This window comes from Phocoena sinus, chromosome 5 (assembly GCF_008692025.1).
Source record: "Phocoena sinus isolate mPhoSin1 chromosome 5, mPhoSin1.pri, whole genome shotgun sequence".
Taxonomy (NCBI): Eukaryota; Metazoa; Chordata; class Mammalia; order Artiodactyla; family Phocoenidae; genus Phocoena; species Phocoena sinus.
In genome coordinates this window covers 104,792,811-104,810,689 of record NC_045767.1, presented here as the reverse complement: position 1 = coordinate 104,810,689, position 17,879 = coordinate 104,792,811, and the positions used below count along the sequence as shown (strand labels likewise).

General features: G+C 35.0%; 1 protein-coding gene across 2 annotated transcripts in view; it reads right to left on the bottom strand.

Moving 5' to 3' along the window:
- Positions 1–17,879, bottom strand: part of TLL1 (tolloid like 1) — a 279,927-nt gene that overhangs the window by 215,139 nt on the left and 46,909 nt on the right. The gene's annotated exons all lie outside the window — the stretch shown is intronic.

Here is a 17,879-nt window from a genome sequence, read left to right as displayed (position 1 = left end):
ATTCAAAAAGAGTCATGTACCAAAATGTTCATTGAAGCTCTATTTACAATAGCTCAGAGATGGAAACAGCCTAAGTGTCCATCATCCGATGAATGGATAAAGAAGATGTGGCACATATATACAATGGAATATTACTCAGCCATAAAAAGAAACGAAATTGAGCTATTTGTAATGAGGTGGATAGACCTAGAGTCTGTCATACAGAGTGAAGTAGGTCAGAAAGAGAAAGACAAATACCATATGCTAACACATATATATGGAATTTAAGGAAAAAAAAATGTCATGAAGATCCTAGGGGTAAGACAGGAAAAAAGACACAGACCTACTAGAGAATGGACTTGAGGATATGGGGAGGGGGAAGGGTAAGCTGTGACAAAGCGAGAGAGAGGCGTGGACATATATACACTACCAAATGTAAGGTAGATAGCTAGTGGGAAGCAGCCGCATAGCACAGGGAGATCGGCTCGGTGCTTTGTGACCGCCTGGAGGGGTGGGCTAGGGAGGGTGGAAGGGAGGGAGACGCAAGAGGGAAGAGATATGGGAACATATGTATATGTATAACTGATTCACTTTGTTATAAAGCAGAAACTAACACACCATTGTAAAGCAATTATACTCCAATAAAGATGTAAAAAAATAATAAATGTCCATCAACAGGAAAATACATATATAAGTTATTGTATTTCCCTACATGGGAATCCTACATAGTGAGGAAAGCACATCAACTACACAGATCTTTATGTGTCAGCATGGATGAACCAAGCAAAGATAACACTAAATAAAGCAAGTAACAAGAGAAAATGTAGTACAATACTATATGCTGTTTAAGAATACTTTAAAACGTTGCCTAAATAGAAAGACATCCATGGCAGTAATGGAGGAGAAAAAAGAAAAAAAAGAAAAGAAACACATCAGGCTCCTTCTTGCCTCAGAAAATTTGCATAAACTGTTCTCTATGTGGGAAGAAATATATTCTTAATCATTCATTCTTAACCTTTAGTATATTGTGCTGCTCCTATTAAACAATATAGATAAATCCCAGGTCTTCAAGTTCTACCATTTATGGTAGAGAAGACAATAAAAAAGAAAAAAATATATATGTATGATCAAGTAAATAAATGATATCATGACAGACGACATGGGGACATGGGGTAAGGAGTAATTTGGGGTTGATGGAGAAGACCTCTCTGAGAAGGTAATATTTCATTTGAGGCCTGCATGATAAGCATAAGTCAGTTAAGTAAATGAGTCAAGAGCATTCAAAGCAAAGAGAAGAGAATGTGCAAAGGCCCTGAATCCAGAAAGAGTGTCCTGTGTTAGAAGAACTGAAATATGGCCATGGAGACTCAAGCATTTTGAGTCAGAACAGAAGGTCCTGCAATAAAGTAGGAGAGCAGATAAAGGCCTAATCAGGTAGGAATTTGGATTTTGGACAGCTTTTGGAGTGTTTAAGCAATAGGGTGACACAATTTAATGTATAAAAATAACTTTAATGTAGTGTATTTTAACGACTCTCTCTCAAAATCAACAGTTGAGATCACCGATAAAAAGAGTATCTGCAAATAATGAATGTCCTCCAAAGGGTCATTTTATCCTTTTTTATGAAGTTATATCAGCTTATTCTCAAATAGCTAAATTCATAAAGTCTGAAACAAGAATTTATTTGAAACTACTAAAACACACAAGCATAGTCAGTCCCCAAAAGGAAGGTGGACTAGCTTAACCAAATATCATGATGTGCAAAAGTCAATATACAATTGTGCATATGCAGCGTCAATAAAAAAAGTATAAATGTTCAATTCAAATAAAATACACAGCACAATGTAATAAAGAAAAAAAAAAACAACTCCAATCTACTTAGCAGCTTTATGTAGTACATGCATTTTCTTTTTCATGACTTTCCTTATTATGGCTTTAATGATGAGGTCAGTAATAAGTATTTTGCTTCACATTTTCCAAAGAGTACATGTGGCTTAGGAAGACTATAAGGGAACAATTTCCGAATAACCACAGATTAGAACTCAGATTCATGGTTTACTTAATACTTCCTGGCATGACATTTTAAAGGTTCAATTTTAAGGAGATAAGTGGTTTTCTTTTAAAGAAAGCTTTTTATATTATATGCGTTTTATCTCTTCTTAAGAAAAATCATATTAGGAATATCTAAAAGAAACAAAAAAATGTAAAATACTACCAAGAGATAAGAGTTTATGATCTTTTAAAATTTGGAACTTTCAAAGCTCTCTAAGAAGATTTCTAATTAAATTAACTAATTTTAATTAATTAAAACTGATATTACAGTGTATACAACTAATAAATTAAGATTGTTTTAAATCAAGGAGTTTCTAAGAAAATTAACATTTTGCTTCTTTGTGTGAAAGCTTAAAATGTATTGTTTTGAAAGTTAGTTTTTAAATTGTTAAATAAAAAGGAAGGGGGCTTCCCTGGTGGCGCAGTGGTTGAGAGTCCGCCTGCCGATGCAGGGGACACGGGTTCGTGCCCTGGTCCGGGAGGATCCCACATGCCGCGGAGTGGCTGGGTCCATGAGCCATGGCCACTGAACTTGCACGTCCAGAGCCTGTGCTCCACAACGGGAGAGGCCACAGCAATGAGAGGCCCGTGTACCACAAAAAAAAAAAAAAAGAAGGAAAATCCATTTAAGCAATTATTCTATTTGCATCAGCTAGCAATCTTTTCTTTTATGCTGAGTATAGCAAATAAACAAGGAAGTTAATCTTGCAGTGCAATTAATTTTGGTTTAAAGTAACTAGACAAACATTTCAAATTTAGAGAGGAATAAAGAGAACTTGAATGTCCTATTTACCTTTGATAACTGAAGGATTTTTCTCTGCTCTTTCCAGTCTTTAAATGAAATACTCTTTCAGAGAAAATATTTGTCTGAAGTGAAAATAGATGGTGCTCAAGAAGATCCATGACCAGTGATAATCAACATAGTTTGGTGTTCTGAGAAAGCCTATGTATGTGAATAATCTAGGACACTAATAATAATCCAGAAACAGTTCTCATTTACTGAGTAAGCTTCCCATGGCATGTATGCACTTAACATATGTTATCTCACTTCTCATACTTATCCTATGAGGATGGAAATAGTATTGAAGCCAACTGAAGTACAACTGAAGAAGCAAAAGCTAAAATAAGTAAGTTATTCAAATTATACCAACTTATAATTTAAAAGATTATATTCTTCTCTCAATTGCTCTTCCATACTAAAAGATACTCAGCTAGACTCTGGTAATAGAAAGACAGGAAGTAATTTTTGCCTCAGCCTGATCATGGAGATAGACAAATAAAGCAGTAACTATACAGCAAAGTAAAAAGGTAAAGCAAGGAAGTCCAGTATCTTCTTTTTTTAACACAGCCATAGGTGGACAGAGAAGGAAGGCTTTCTGCTGGAAGTGATGCTAGGGTTGGAACTGAGGGAAGAGGGTGAAAAGTTAGCCAGGAAAAGAAATAGGCAGGGTAGTGGGAAGAACCTCAGAGATAAGTGCATTACAAAGTCACACATATATGAAATGGCAACTGCAAATCCCAGTGGTGTTGGAAGTATAGGCTTGTGTAGAGAAATGGCCAAAAGTGAAACTGGAAAAAATATCAGATGTCCCTGATGAATAACCATGAATTATGTTATCTTGGGAAAGCTACTTAGTTATTATCCGTGCTCCCATCTCTTCATCTGTAAAATGGCTTAAATGTGAGGAATAAATGGGTTAATAACCAAAATGTAAAAGAATGACCAGAACACCATACATATTCAAATATTTGCTATTATTAGCTAACAGAAGAAAAGTAGCTAGACCTAGATCTTACAGCTAGTAAGTATCCTAGCTGAGGCCTAAACGCAGACTGGAGGAACTCTAAAGTTATTGATTATAACCCTACCTTAAGTTTACACATTTCAAACAACAAGTGTGGTTTCTCCTCATTTTTTTACTTGGGAACTCCCCAATTTTTTAAAATCCCAGAATTTAAAAAAGAAAGTCAAGGTGACAAGGAAGGAGGGAAAAATAACAGGAAAGAGAGCCTGAATATAATAATTGTGTTTTATTATGTAGAAAAAATAAAGAAAAATAAATGAGAGAGAGAGAGAGGAAGGAAGGAAGGAAAGCTAATAAAAATTAGCTATTGGTAACAGCATTTACTCCTTATATGTGGGAGTACTTTGGACAATTATTTCCTATTTTTTACTTAATTTTAAGTTCTTTTTTCAAATGAATGTACTTCAAACTTAAATACATTTTCATGTTGGTATTGGGACATAAAAATCCCAATCTTTGTTAAGGTGTAATGCTAAGTTTGATCAGTCGATACATTTCAGCAACAGTGAATTATTAAAATATGTATTAGCCTCATCATTCATTAAATATCCTGTCCTCTGTTTCCCGCCTCATAAATTCTCAGCTATGCTAAAATGGTTTGCACTTTGTTTCATTCATACATGGTATATGTTCTTTTTATACTTTTAAACAATTTCTTGTCTTCAATTTATCTCTACTTTTCTCCTAAAATTTAATTCTTTCCTCATCATTAGAACAAGCTCAATTTATTCTGTAGGACCTGAGAGGAATCATCTCTTCTCAAGCTCTGTCTTTTATAAACCAGTAAATAAGAAGTAAATTAATTCAGTAAAGGCTTTATGTTCAGAAGTAAAGACAGTAGAACAAAAGTTACAGAAAACCAAATCATGTCTTTCAAACATGTACTGAGAAGACATTCATTTTAGGTTTTTATATAACCTTGATCCAATTACAAAGCTCTGAAGATATAGAAAATACATCTTATTCTCAGATCTAAATGATGTAAAGTGATAATGAAATCTCTGATACAACAAAATCATGTTAAATTCTAAGTTATTCTGTATATAGAATGAAATAAGCAATCTTAAGAGACAAGATTGAGCAAATGTATAACATTCCCAGCTAAGCAGCAGGATATAGAACACCAAGGAGAAATATCCCAATACATGGTGAATGCTTACAAAATGCGAGCAAGTTTGATGCTGTCCAATTTTGTACTCAGTTGAGAAATTAGATAACAAAGGTTGCCATGTGCATTCTGCTCTTTAATAAAACAGATGATATATGATAAGTAAAAGTCACATCCTCTTTCATGTCTTTCCTAACAATAACACAGACAGGAATATCTAGGAGGGCAAAAAATCTCATGGTATTTTGCTTGGAACAATTTCTACTCTGCACATGTGCATATAATTGAGAAACCTTATTTTCTTGAACAACTTAAGAAATAAATTTCTCCTCTCCATGCAACAAATTTGTCCCTGATAAAATTACCAATTTCTTTGGCTATCTTTATGCCTAGTGTATACATATATATACACAGTGTGTGTGTGTGTGTGTGTGTGTGTGTGTGTGTTTGTGTGTGTGTGTAAAGAAAGAGCTATTTTGTACAGTTTTTAGGAATTTCAACTTCCTTACATCAGTGTGACAGAATTTACACTGAGCAGATTTCTTTAGTTATACAAATGTGTAATGTATATCTCTTATTAGAATAAAAGAAAAAATAGCTCAAACTGGGTTTAAGCAGCAGCAATGGAAAGAAAACGTTGACCGCAATCACATAAAACTTTAAAGAAAAACAAGTGGATTGATTTAATTTCCAATTATATATGTAGGCTGTATTTAAAGGTACTTCTAAAATGTCAAGCATGATTGCATAGGAAAACTATAGTGTCCTGAAGTAGGAAAGAGAAGAGAAGATGGTTTTGTAAGAAATATATTTTTGATTTTAATATTTGACTTTTACTAAAATGGATAGAACACAGAAATGAAAATGCCCAGTAAGAAGGTGGACATACAGAATTGCAGTTTGGTTAAAGTTAGATATGATCATCCAAGTGATCACTGATGGAAAGTCAAAAAAGTGATAATTTTAAAACGCTGAATTACATCCATGTTTAACAGATATTATAGATGACAGTGGCACCATAAGAATAGAGAAAGGAAGATATAAGAGAATAAAAGTAATAACAACCATGAAAGTCACAGGGAATTATGCCCAATATCTTGTAATAAACTATAATGGAGTATAATCTGGAAAAAACCTGAATCAGTGTGCTGTACATCTGAAATGAACACAATATTATAAATCAACTATACTTCAATTCAAAAAAAGAGTAGTATGTTAGTTGTGTCAAATGCTGTAAAAGACTGCAGTTTATGTATGAGAAGTCCATAGCTATATTTAAGGATATAGCTGTAGACTTCTTATTTCAAGATGGATATTTAAAGACATTTTCATACTCTTCTACTCTCAAAAACATCCCATAAACAATAGATAGAACAAGAAAGCAAAGTCTAGACACCATCTTGAATGAAACTAAGATATACCTTAAACCTAAATAGTAAGTAGATAGAGGAAGCATAAGTGACTTAGCAAAATGGAAGAAAGATAATCCTTAAGAAATAATGAAGAGGAAGCAAGCCAATTAACCCTGTAGAACCCTAGAAAGGTTAAAGTATGGAGAGCTCCAAGTATAGTGGAAGGCTAAGACGAGGCTGGGGCTGAAAACAGGTGGGTCTTTTCAAACTCTGTTTAAAGAATAGTTGGATATCCAAGCCCTACCCCATCCAGATCTGTCAAGCTTCCCAGAAAAAAAGTTTTATAGTTTCTGGAGAAATGTAGCCAATCAGATTCCAGACTTAGGAACACCAAGCAGAGAATAAACACAGGATGAGATGTGGCATTCAAACAAAATGGTTAAGTGATATTTTCATAGCCATCAGTGAGATCCACAGCCCCCTTGTCCTGCTCCAAATTTGTTTTTCCTGCCCCAAATTTGTAAGACTAGAATAATCAGGAAGGACATGAGTGGCTCATTCTTTGGAAGTAGCAAGCCACACCAAGCAAAACATTTACAAATAATTTTGGAGTTAACAATGAATACATTCACTCTGCAGTGAAGCCCAAAACCCTGAAAGACCCACCCAGGCACACAGACTTCCAATCAGCTTTTCAGCACTTCACACTGAATATGATTGGATAGTTAAGAACCATCGGACATCAGAAAAATATATTCAACTTTAAAAAATGAATAGCAAAAGGAAAAGGGAACTCTGAGGAAATGCAGAAAAAACTTTCAGGAAACCTTAATTAATATCCACAGACAGATAAAATGATATTTTAGCCATGAAATAAGAACAAGATGTTAAGAAAAATTTTAAATACAGCTTAAATTAAAATTCTTGTTAGAAGGGTAATTAGAAAAACTATAAGTTCAGGAAATTTACAGGAAAAGAGAACAAAAAGACAGAGATTTTAAGGGGAAACTCCAGGAATAGAAAACACAGTGGTGGTTGTCTGGAGATGAGAACAGGGTAAGGGGATTGACAACAAAGGAGCACAAGGGAAGTTTGGGATATTGTGGTGACAGTTAAATGACTGCATGCTTTTGTCAGCACATCAAACTTAAACTTGAAAAGCATGGCTTTTATAAATTACATAATTATATTCTTAAAAAAGGCAAAGAGATGGTGCCTTACTCCTTTTGGGCTGCTAAAACAGATTACCACAGACTGGGTGGTTTATAAATGACAGACATTTATTTTTCACAGTTTTCAAGGCTGGGAAGTCCGAGGTGCTGGCTGGTGAGAGCCTGTTTTGTGGTTCATGGACAGTCTTCTTTTTGCTGTGTCCTTACATGGCAGAAAGGGCAAGGGAGTTCTCTGGGGCCTCTTTTATAAGGGCAATAATGTCCTTCATGAGGGATTCACCCTCATGACATAACCACCTTACACCTTACACATCTCTAAATATCATCATATTGGGGATTAGGATCTCAATATATGAATTTTGTGGGGACACAAACAGTCAGACTATAGCAGGTGAAAACTACAAAACAAAAGGAAAATAATTAGAAAATTAATTCAGGAAGCCAAGCATTCAACTAATAAGAATTATAAAATGTGAGAATTAAGAAACGGAGGAGAGAAAAATTAAAGAGATAATAGAAGACACTAATCATCAGGGAAATGCAAATCCAAACCACAATGAGATATCACCTCATACCTGTTAGAATGGCTATTAATAAAAAGACAAGAAATAATAAATGTTGGTGAGGATGTGGAGAAAAGGGAACCCTCATGCACTGTTGGTGGGATTGTAAATTAGTGCAGCCAACATGGAAGACAGTATGGAGGTTTCTCAAACCATTAAAAATAGAACTGCAATATGATTCAGCAATTTCACTTCTGGATATTTACCTGAAGGAAATGAAAACACTAATTTAAGAAGACATATGTATCCTTATGTTCAATACAGTGTTTGTTATTCACAATAGCTGAGGCATAGAAGCAACCTTAGTGTCCATAAATCGATGAATGAATAAAGAAGATGTGGTAAAGATATACAATGGAATATTACTCAGCCATAAAAATGAATGAAATCTTGCCATTGGCAACAACATGGATGAATCTACAGGGTATTATGCTAAGTGAAATAAGACAGAGAGGGACAAATACTGTATGCTCCCAATTATATGTGGAATCTAAAGAACAAAACAAAATGAAAACAGACACATAGATACAGAGAACAAATGTGTGATTCCTGGGGGCAAGGATTGGGTGAAACAGGTGAAGAGAATTAACAGGTAAAGACCTCCAGTTGTAAAATAAATCAATTGGGATGTAATATGCAGCATAAGGAATATGGTCAATAATATGGTAGTAAGTTTGTATGGGGATAGATGGTTACTAGATTTATCATGGTGATCGTTTCATAACATATGCAAATGTCAAATCATTAAGGATTTCATCAAAAACAGAATTTTCAGTGGCTGTATTAATTCTGGAAATTGGGTAGTTATAGCTATACTCCTGAGTTAGACAATGAATGATATTCATAATATCCTTAGGTATTATAATAATTAAATACAATTTAAAATAAACTCAGTAAGGAGTGCAATTTTTCAATAAGAGCTAAAATAAGAAGATGGTAATGGAGAAAATACTAGACTAAGAGTAAAGAGGCACATGAGTTTCAACCCTTGCAATGGCACTGACTACTGTTTCCATATCATTCAAAACTCTAAGTTCCAGGAGGGCAGGAAATGTTTGTCCTATTCAGCATTAAAACATCAATCAATAAATATTTGTTGCTTAACTGAAAAAAAATGTCAAATCACTATGTAGTACACCAGAAACTAACTATATTTCAATTAAAAAATAGAAATAAAAGAAGAAAAATTTCCCAAACTGAAGAACCAGACTTTCTACATAAAAAACGTTTCAACTGGTGCCTAGCCCAATGAAAGAATAAAGACTTACACTAAGGCAAATACTTGAGAAATTTCAAAACACCGGGTATGAAAAGGGTCAGAAAAAGGAGAAACATACAGTAAAACAGGAATCACAACTGCTTCTGAATTTTTACATAATATAAGATGCTAAAAATCAGTGAGGCAATACTATCAAAATAATTAAAGGAACTTATAACCACTCTATTATTTTATATCTAGTCTCTGAAGGAAACAAAATAAATAATAAAAATTATAATAAAAAAATCCCAAAATAAAGATATTAAAAATTATATATTGAGAAAGCACATAATATGCCTGAGAGTATCAACCCATAACTACCAACATCAACAGATAATCTAGTAAAATTCTGGACTTGAAAGAAAAAAAAAAATCCTGTGGACATTGAGATAAAAGGAGTATATGAAGTATAAGGGAAAGAAAACAATTGTCTTTCAAAGTGGTGCTTTATTTAAGAAATAAATGGAGAGTATGATTAAGATGCTCAAAAAAATGAAAATTTGAGCCAAAGATCATTCTTAACAAAACTTTCAAAGTAAACTGTTATCAATAGGAAAGAACTCACAGAAGGTGGTTACTATTAGCACTTCTTCAGGAATCTATTAGAGAACAAATTTCAGGCAATAAAAATGTCTGGAGGGACATTAACAGAAGAACTTGTGTGGAGCATTAAATAAGTAGTTATTTGCAGAACAAAGAAAAATGATGAAGGTTAGAAGGAAGAAAATATTATATGTTATGGTTATAAGCTCTGACAAAAAATTGAGGTTCATAGATGTATATATGCAAAGACATTTTGTTTTATTGTTTTCAGTAATCAGAATTGGCAATAATAGTTCTAGTATTGTTATTCTGAGAATGTTGTGTGTGATATGTGAGACAGAATAATCATGGAATATTCTAATATGCTCTGTTGTCCTTGAGAACCAAAATGAAATAAAGAGATAAGTGAAAACCCCAAGATCCAAAATTTGAATTAGCAATATCTGAATGAACACATCAGATATTTCACCTTTAAAAATACATGATATTTCATAGTTTTTCCAATGAGTAGGCCAAGAAATGATAAATGATAGATGAAAGGATCTTGGAGCATGATGAAGGAAGGAAGAACAAGAGAAGGAGCAGAATTTGGGTGTGTACACAATAGGGTCTCTTCCTCATGGGTTTTATAAGTCATATTTGATGATTAAAATGAAAATTATAATACTATCTGTTACTCAAAACAGTGATATTTATTTTTTCCCAGATTTACTGAGACAAAATTGACTTACAGCATTGTGCAACTTTATGGTGTACAGGTTGAATTGGAACCTTTGTATATTGCAAAATGATGGCCATCATAGCTTTAGTCAACACCTCTTTCATGTCACATAATTACAATTTCTCTTTTGTGGTGAGAAGTTAAGATTTACTCCCTCAGTAACATTCAAGTGTATAATATAGTATTATTTACTATAATCAACATGTAGTACATGAGATCCTGAGAACTTATTCAACTTAAAACTGGAAGTTTGTACTACTGAACCAACATCTCCCTATATCTCCCACCCATCAGGCCCAGGTAATCAGCGTTCTAGTCTTTATTGCTAGGAGTGCAGCTTTTCAGATTCTAAATATAAGTGATATCATACAGTTGTTAAGACAATGATACTTAAATTTAAATATTTAAATTTGGGGAAGGGAAAGAGACCTAAATGGAGTGGAGGTTTTCACATTTCCTTTTAGGAAGTAAAATGCTGCACAACAAGATTTCTCCTCCTGCCCATCTCTGCTCCTACGGCTTGGAACCACCTTGTCTTATTCCAGCTGACTTTACATTTTCTAAGTTGAGAGAAAAGGCATCTAAAGTCTTCAAATATCATAGAAAACTTCTGTCATATTGTCCAGCAGCAAACTTAGCAGTAATTTCTCATCTCTTCCAGAAAATAACTGTCAATCAGTTAGTAGAAAAACATTTAAAATTTAATTAAATTATTGAGGGGGCGGCTTCAAGATGGTGGAGAAGTAAGACATGGAGATCACCTTCCTCCCCACAAATACATCAAAACTACATCTACATGTGGAACAGCTCCTACAGAACACCTACTGAACACTGGCAGAAGACCTCAGACTTTCCAAATGATGCCCTCAAGTGACCTACATGCAGAGGTGGGGCCAAATCCAAAGCTGAACCCCAGGAGCTGTGTGAACAAAGAAGATAAAGGGAAATTTCTCCCCCCAGCCTCAGGAGCAGTAGATTAAATCTTCACAATCAACTTGATGTACTCTGAATCTGTGGAATACCTGAGTAGACAATGAATTATCCTAAAATTAAGGTGGTGGACTTTGGGAGCAAATGTAGATTTGGGGTTTTCTTTCTGCATTTAATTTGTTTCTGGTTTTACATTTATCTTAGTCTAGTATTTAGAGCTTGTTATCATTGGTAGATTTGCTTATTGATTTGGTTGCTCTCTTCCTTTTTTCATTTTATATATATATGTTTTCTTTTTTCTCTTTTTGTGAGTGTGTATGTGTATGGTTCTTTGTGTGATTTTGTCTGTATAGCTTTGCTTTTGCCATTTGTCCTAGGGTTCTGACAGTCCTTTTTTTTGTTTTTGTTTTGTTTTTGGTATAGTTTTTAGCACTTGTTATCATTGGTGGATTTGTTTTCTTTGTTTGGTTGCCTGCTATGTTCCTTCTCTCTTTCTTTTGCTTTTTATTACTTTTAAATTGTTTTATCTTTAATAATTTCTTTCTATTTTAATAACTTTATTTTAAAATTTTTATTTATTTATTTATTGCAGTACATGGGCCTCTCACTGTTGTGGCCTCTCCTGTTCCAGAGCACAGGCTCCAGACGTGCGGGCTCAGCAGCCATGGCTCACAGGCCCAGCCACTCTGTGGCATGCAGGATCTTCCCAGACCGGGGCATGAACCCATGTCCCCAACACCGGCAGGAGGACTCTCAACCACTGCACCACCAGGGAAGCCCAATAACTTTATTTTATTTATTTAAAAATTTCCTTCTTTCTTTCTCTTATTTTCTCAATTTTCTACTGAGCATTGTAGGCTGACAGGGTCTTGGAGCTCTGCCTGGGTGTCAGGCCTTAGCGTCTGAGATGGGAGAGCCAAGTTCAGGACATTGGTCCACCAGAGACCTCATGGCCCCATGTAATATCAAATGGCAAAAGCTCTCCCAGAGGTCTCCATCTCAACACTAAGACACAGCTCCAACAACGACCAGCAACCTACAGTACTGGACACCCAATACCAAACAACTAGCAAGACAGGAACATGAACCCACCCATTAGCAGACAGGCTGCCTAAAATTATAATAAGTTTATAGACACCCCAAAACACACCAATGGACATGGTACTGCCCACAAGAAAGAGAAGATCCAGCCTCATCCACCAGAACATAGGCACCAGTCCCCTCCACCAGGAAGCCTACACAACCCACTGGACCACAATTACTCACTGGGAGCAGACACCCAAAACAACAGGAACTATGAACCTGCAGTCTGCGAAACGGAGATCCCAAACACAGTAAGTTAAGCAAAATGAGAAGACAGAGAAATACACAGCAGATGAAGGAACAAGGCAAAACCCCACCAGACCAAACAAATGAAGAGGAAATAAGCAGTCTACCTGAAAAAGAATTCAGAGTAATGATAGTAAAGATATCCATATTCTTGGACATAGAATGGAGAAAATACAAGAAAAGTTTAACAAGGACCTGAAAGAACTAAAGAGCAAACAAATAATGATGAACAACAAAATAAATGAAATTAAAAATTCTCTAGAAGTAATCAATAGCAGAGTAATTGAGGCAGAAAAATGGGTAAGTGACCTGGAAGATAAAATACTGGAAATAACTACTACAGAGCAGAATAAAGAAAAAAGAATGAAAAGAATTGAGGACAGTCTCAGAGAACTCTGGGACAACATTAAACGCACCAACATTCAAATTATAGGGGTCTTAGAAGAAGAAGAGAACAAAAGAGGGACTGAGAAAATATTTGAAGAGATTAGAGTTGAAAACTTCCCTAATATGGGTAAGGAAATAGCCAATCAAGTCCAGGAAGCGCAGAGAGTCCCATACAGGATAAATCCAAGGAGAAACATGCCAAGACACATATTAATCAAACTATCAAAAATTAACCACAAAGAAAAAATGTTAAAAGCAGAAAGGGAAAAGCAACAATTAACATACAAGGGAAACCCCATAAGGTCAACAGCTGATCTTTCAGCAGAAACTCTGCAAGCCAGAAGGGAGTGGAAGGACATACTTAAAGTGTTGAAAGGGAAAAACCTACAACCAAGATTACTCTACTCAACAAGGATTTAGACTTGTTGGAGAAATTAAAACCTTTACAGATAAGCAAAAACTAATAGAATTCAGCACCACCAAACCAGCTCTACAACAAATGCTAAAGGAACTTCTCTAGGCAGGAAACACAAGAGAAGGAAAAGACTTACAATAACAAACCCAAAACAATTAAGAAAATGTTAATAGGAACAAACATATTGATACCTACCTTAAATGTAGATGGATTAAATACTCCACCAAAAGACATAGACTGGCTGAATGGATACAAAAACAAGACCCGTACATATGCTGTCTACAAGAGACCCACTTCAGACCTAGGGACACATACAAACTGAAAGTGAGGGGATGGAAAAAGATATTCCATGCAGATGGAAATCAAAAGAAAGCTGGAGTAACAATTCTCATATCAGACAAAATAGACTTTAAAATAAAGACTATTACAAGTGACAAAGAAGGACACTAAATAATGATCAAGGGATCAATTTAAGAAGATATAAGAATTGTAAATATTTATGCACCCAACGTGGGAGAATCTGAATACATAAGGGAAATGCTAACAGCCATAAAAGGGGAAATCGACAATAACATAATCATAGCAGGGGACTTTAACACCCCACATTAACCAATAGACAGATCATCCAAAATGAAAATAAATAAGGAAACACAAGTTTTAAATGATACATTAAACAAGATGGACATAACTGATGTTTATAGGACATTCCATCCCAAAACAGCACATTACACTTTCTTCTCAAGTGCTCATGGAACATTCTCCAGTATGGATCATATCTTGGGTCACAAATCACACCTTGCTAAATTTAAGAAAACTGAAATCGTATGAAGTATCTTTTCTGACCACAGTGCTATGAAACTAGATACCAATTACAGGAAAATATCTATAAAAATTACAGACACATGGAGGCTAAACAATGCAGTACTATAAAGCAAGAAATCCCTGAAGAAATCAAAGAGGAAATAAAAAAAAATACCTAGAAACAAATGACAATGAAAACACAACAACCCATCCCACACCTATGGGATACAGCAAAAGCAGTTCTAAGAGAGAACATTATAGCAATACAATCCTACCTCAAGAAACAATAAACATCTCAGATAAACAACCTAATCATACACGTAAAGCAATCAGAGAAAGAAGAGCAAAAAACCCAAAAGTTAGCAGAAGGAACAAAATCATAAAGATCAGATCAGAAATAAATGAAACAGAAATGAAGGAAATGATAGCAAAGAGCAATAAAACTAAAAGCTGGTTCTTGGAGAAGATAAAAAATATTGATAAACCATTAAGAAAAAAAGGGAGAAGACTCACATCAACAGAATTAGAAATGAAAAAGGGGAAGTAACAACTCACACTGCAGAAATACAAAGAATCTTGAGGGATTACTACAAGCAACTATATTCCAGTAAAATGGACAACCTAGAAGAAATGGATACATTCTTAGAAAAGCACAGCCTTCTGAGACTGAACCAGGAAGAAATAGAAAATATAAACAGACTAAGCACAAGCACTGAAATTCAAACTGTCATTTAAAATCTTCCAACAACAAAAAGCCCAGGACCAGATGGCTTCACAGGCGAATTCTATCAAACATTTAGAGAAGAGCTAACACCTATCCTTCTCAAACTCTTCCAAAATATAGCAGAGGGAGGAACTGTCCCAAACTTATTCTATGAGACCACCATCTCCCTGATACAAAAACCAGACAAAGATATCATAAAGAAAGAAAACTAGAGGCCAATATCACTGATGAACATAGATGCAAAAATCCTCAACAAAATACTAGCAAAGAGAATCCAACAGCACATTATAAGGATCATACACTATGATCTAGTGGGGTTTACTCCAGGAATGCAAGGATTCTTCAATATATGCAAATCAATCAATGTGATAAACCATATTAACAAATTGAAGTATAAAAACTATATGATCATCTCAGTAGGTTCAGAAAAAGCTTTTGAAAAATTCAACACCACTTTATGATAAAAAACCCTCCAGAAAGTAGGTATAGAGGGAACTTACCTCAACATAATAAACCCACAACCAACATCGTTCTCAATCATGAAAAACTGAAAACATTTTCATTAACATCAGGACCAAGACAAGGTTGCCCACTCTCACCACTATTATTCAACATAGTTTTGGAAGTTTTATCCACAGCAATCAGAGAAGAAAAAGAAATAAAGCGAATCCAAATCAGAAAAGAAGAAGCAAAACGGTCACTGTTTGCAGATGACATGATACTATACATAGAGAATCCTATAGATGCTACCAGAAAACTACTAGAGCTAATCAATGAATTTGGTAAAGTTTCAGGATACAAAATTAATGCACAGAAATCTCTTGCATTCCTATACACTAATGACGAAAAATCTGAAAGAGAAATTAAGGAAACACTCCCATTTACCATTGCAAAATAAAGGGTAAAATACCTAGGTATAAACCTACCTAAGGAGACAAAAGACCTGTAGACAGAAAACTGTAAGACACTGATGAAAGAAATTAAAGATGATACAAACAGATGGAGAGATATATCATGTTCTTGGATTGGAAGGATCAACATTGTGAAAATGAGTATACTACCCAAAGCAATCTACAGATTCAATGCAATCCCTATGAAACTACCACTGGCATTTTTCACAGAACTAGAACAAAAAATTTCACAATTTGTATGAAACACAAAAGACCCGGAAGAGCCAAAGCAATCTTGAGAAAGAAAAATGAAGCTGGAGGAATCAGACTCCCTGACTTCAGACTATACTACAAAGCTACAGTAATCAAGACAGTATGGTACTGACACAAAAACAGAAATATAGATCAATGGAACAGGATAGAAAGCCCAGAGATAAACCCATGCACATATGGTCACCTTATCTTTGCTAAAGGAGGCAAGAATATTTAATGGAGAAAAGACAGTCTCTTCACTAAGTGGTGCTGGGAAAACCGGAGAGCTACATGTAAAAGAATGAAATTAGAACACTCCCTAACAACGTACAGAAAAATAAACTCAAAATGGATTAAAGACCTAAATGTAAGACCAGACACTATAAAACACTTAGAGGAAAACATAGGCAGAACGAACACTCCATGACATACATCACAGCAAGATCCTTTTGCACCTTCTCCTAGAGAAATGGAAATAAAAACAAAAATAAACAAATGGGATCTAATGAAACTTAAAAGCTTTTGCACAGCAAAGGATACCATAAACAAGATGAAAAGACAACCCTCAGAATGGGAGAAATTATTTGCAAACGAAGCAACTGACAAAGGATTAATCTCCAAAATATACAAGCAGCTTATGCAACTCAATATCAGAAAAACAAACAATGAAATCCAAAAACGGGCAGAAGACCTAAATAGACATTTCTCCAAAGAAGATATACAGATTGCCATGAAACACATGAAAGGATGCTCAACATCACTAATCATCAGAGAAATGCAAATCAAAGTGCAATGAGGTATCACCTCACACTGGTCAGAATGGCCATCATCAAAAAATCTACAAACAATAAGTGCTGGAGGGAATGTGGAGAAAAGGCAACCCTCTTGCACTGTTGGGGGAATGTAAATTGACATAGCCACTATGGAGAACAGTATGGAGGTTCCTCAAAAAACTAAAAATAGAGCTACCATATAACCCAGCAATCCCACTACTGGGCATATAACGTGAGAAAACCACAATTCAAAAAGAGTCATATACCACAATGTTCATTGCAGCTCTATTTACAATAGCCAGGACATGGAAGCAACTTAAGTGTCCATCAACAGATGAATGGATAAAGAAGACGTGGCACATATATAAAATGGAATATTATTCAGCCATAAAAAGAAATGAAATTGAGTTATTTGTAGTGAGGTGGATGGACCTAGAGACTGTCATACAGAGTAAAGTAAATCAGAAAGAGAAAAACAAATACCATATGTTAACATACATATATGGAATCTAAAAAAAAAAAAGGTTCTGAAGGACCTAGGGGCAGGACAGGAATAAAGATGCAGACATAGAGAATGGACTTAAGACCATGAAGAGGGGGAAGGGTAAGCTGGGATGAAGTGAGAGAGACATATATACATATATATTTTACATATATACCAAATGTAGACAGCTAGTGGGAAGCAGCCACATAGCACAGGGAGATCAGCTCGGTGCTTTGTGACTGCCTAGAGAGGTGGAATAGGGAGGGTGGGAGGGAGACACAAGAGGGAGGAGATATGGGGATGTATGCCATATGTATAGCTGATACAGTTTGTTATACAGC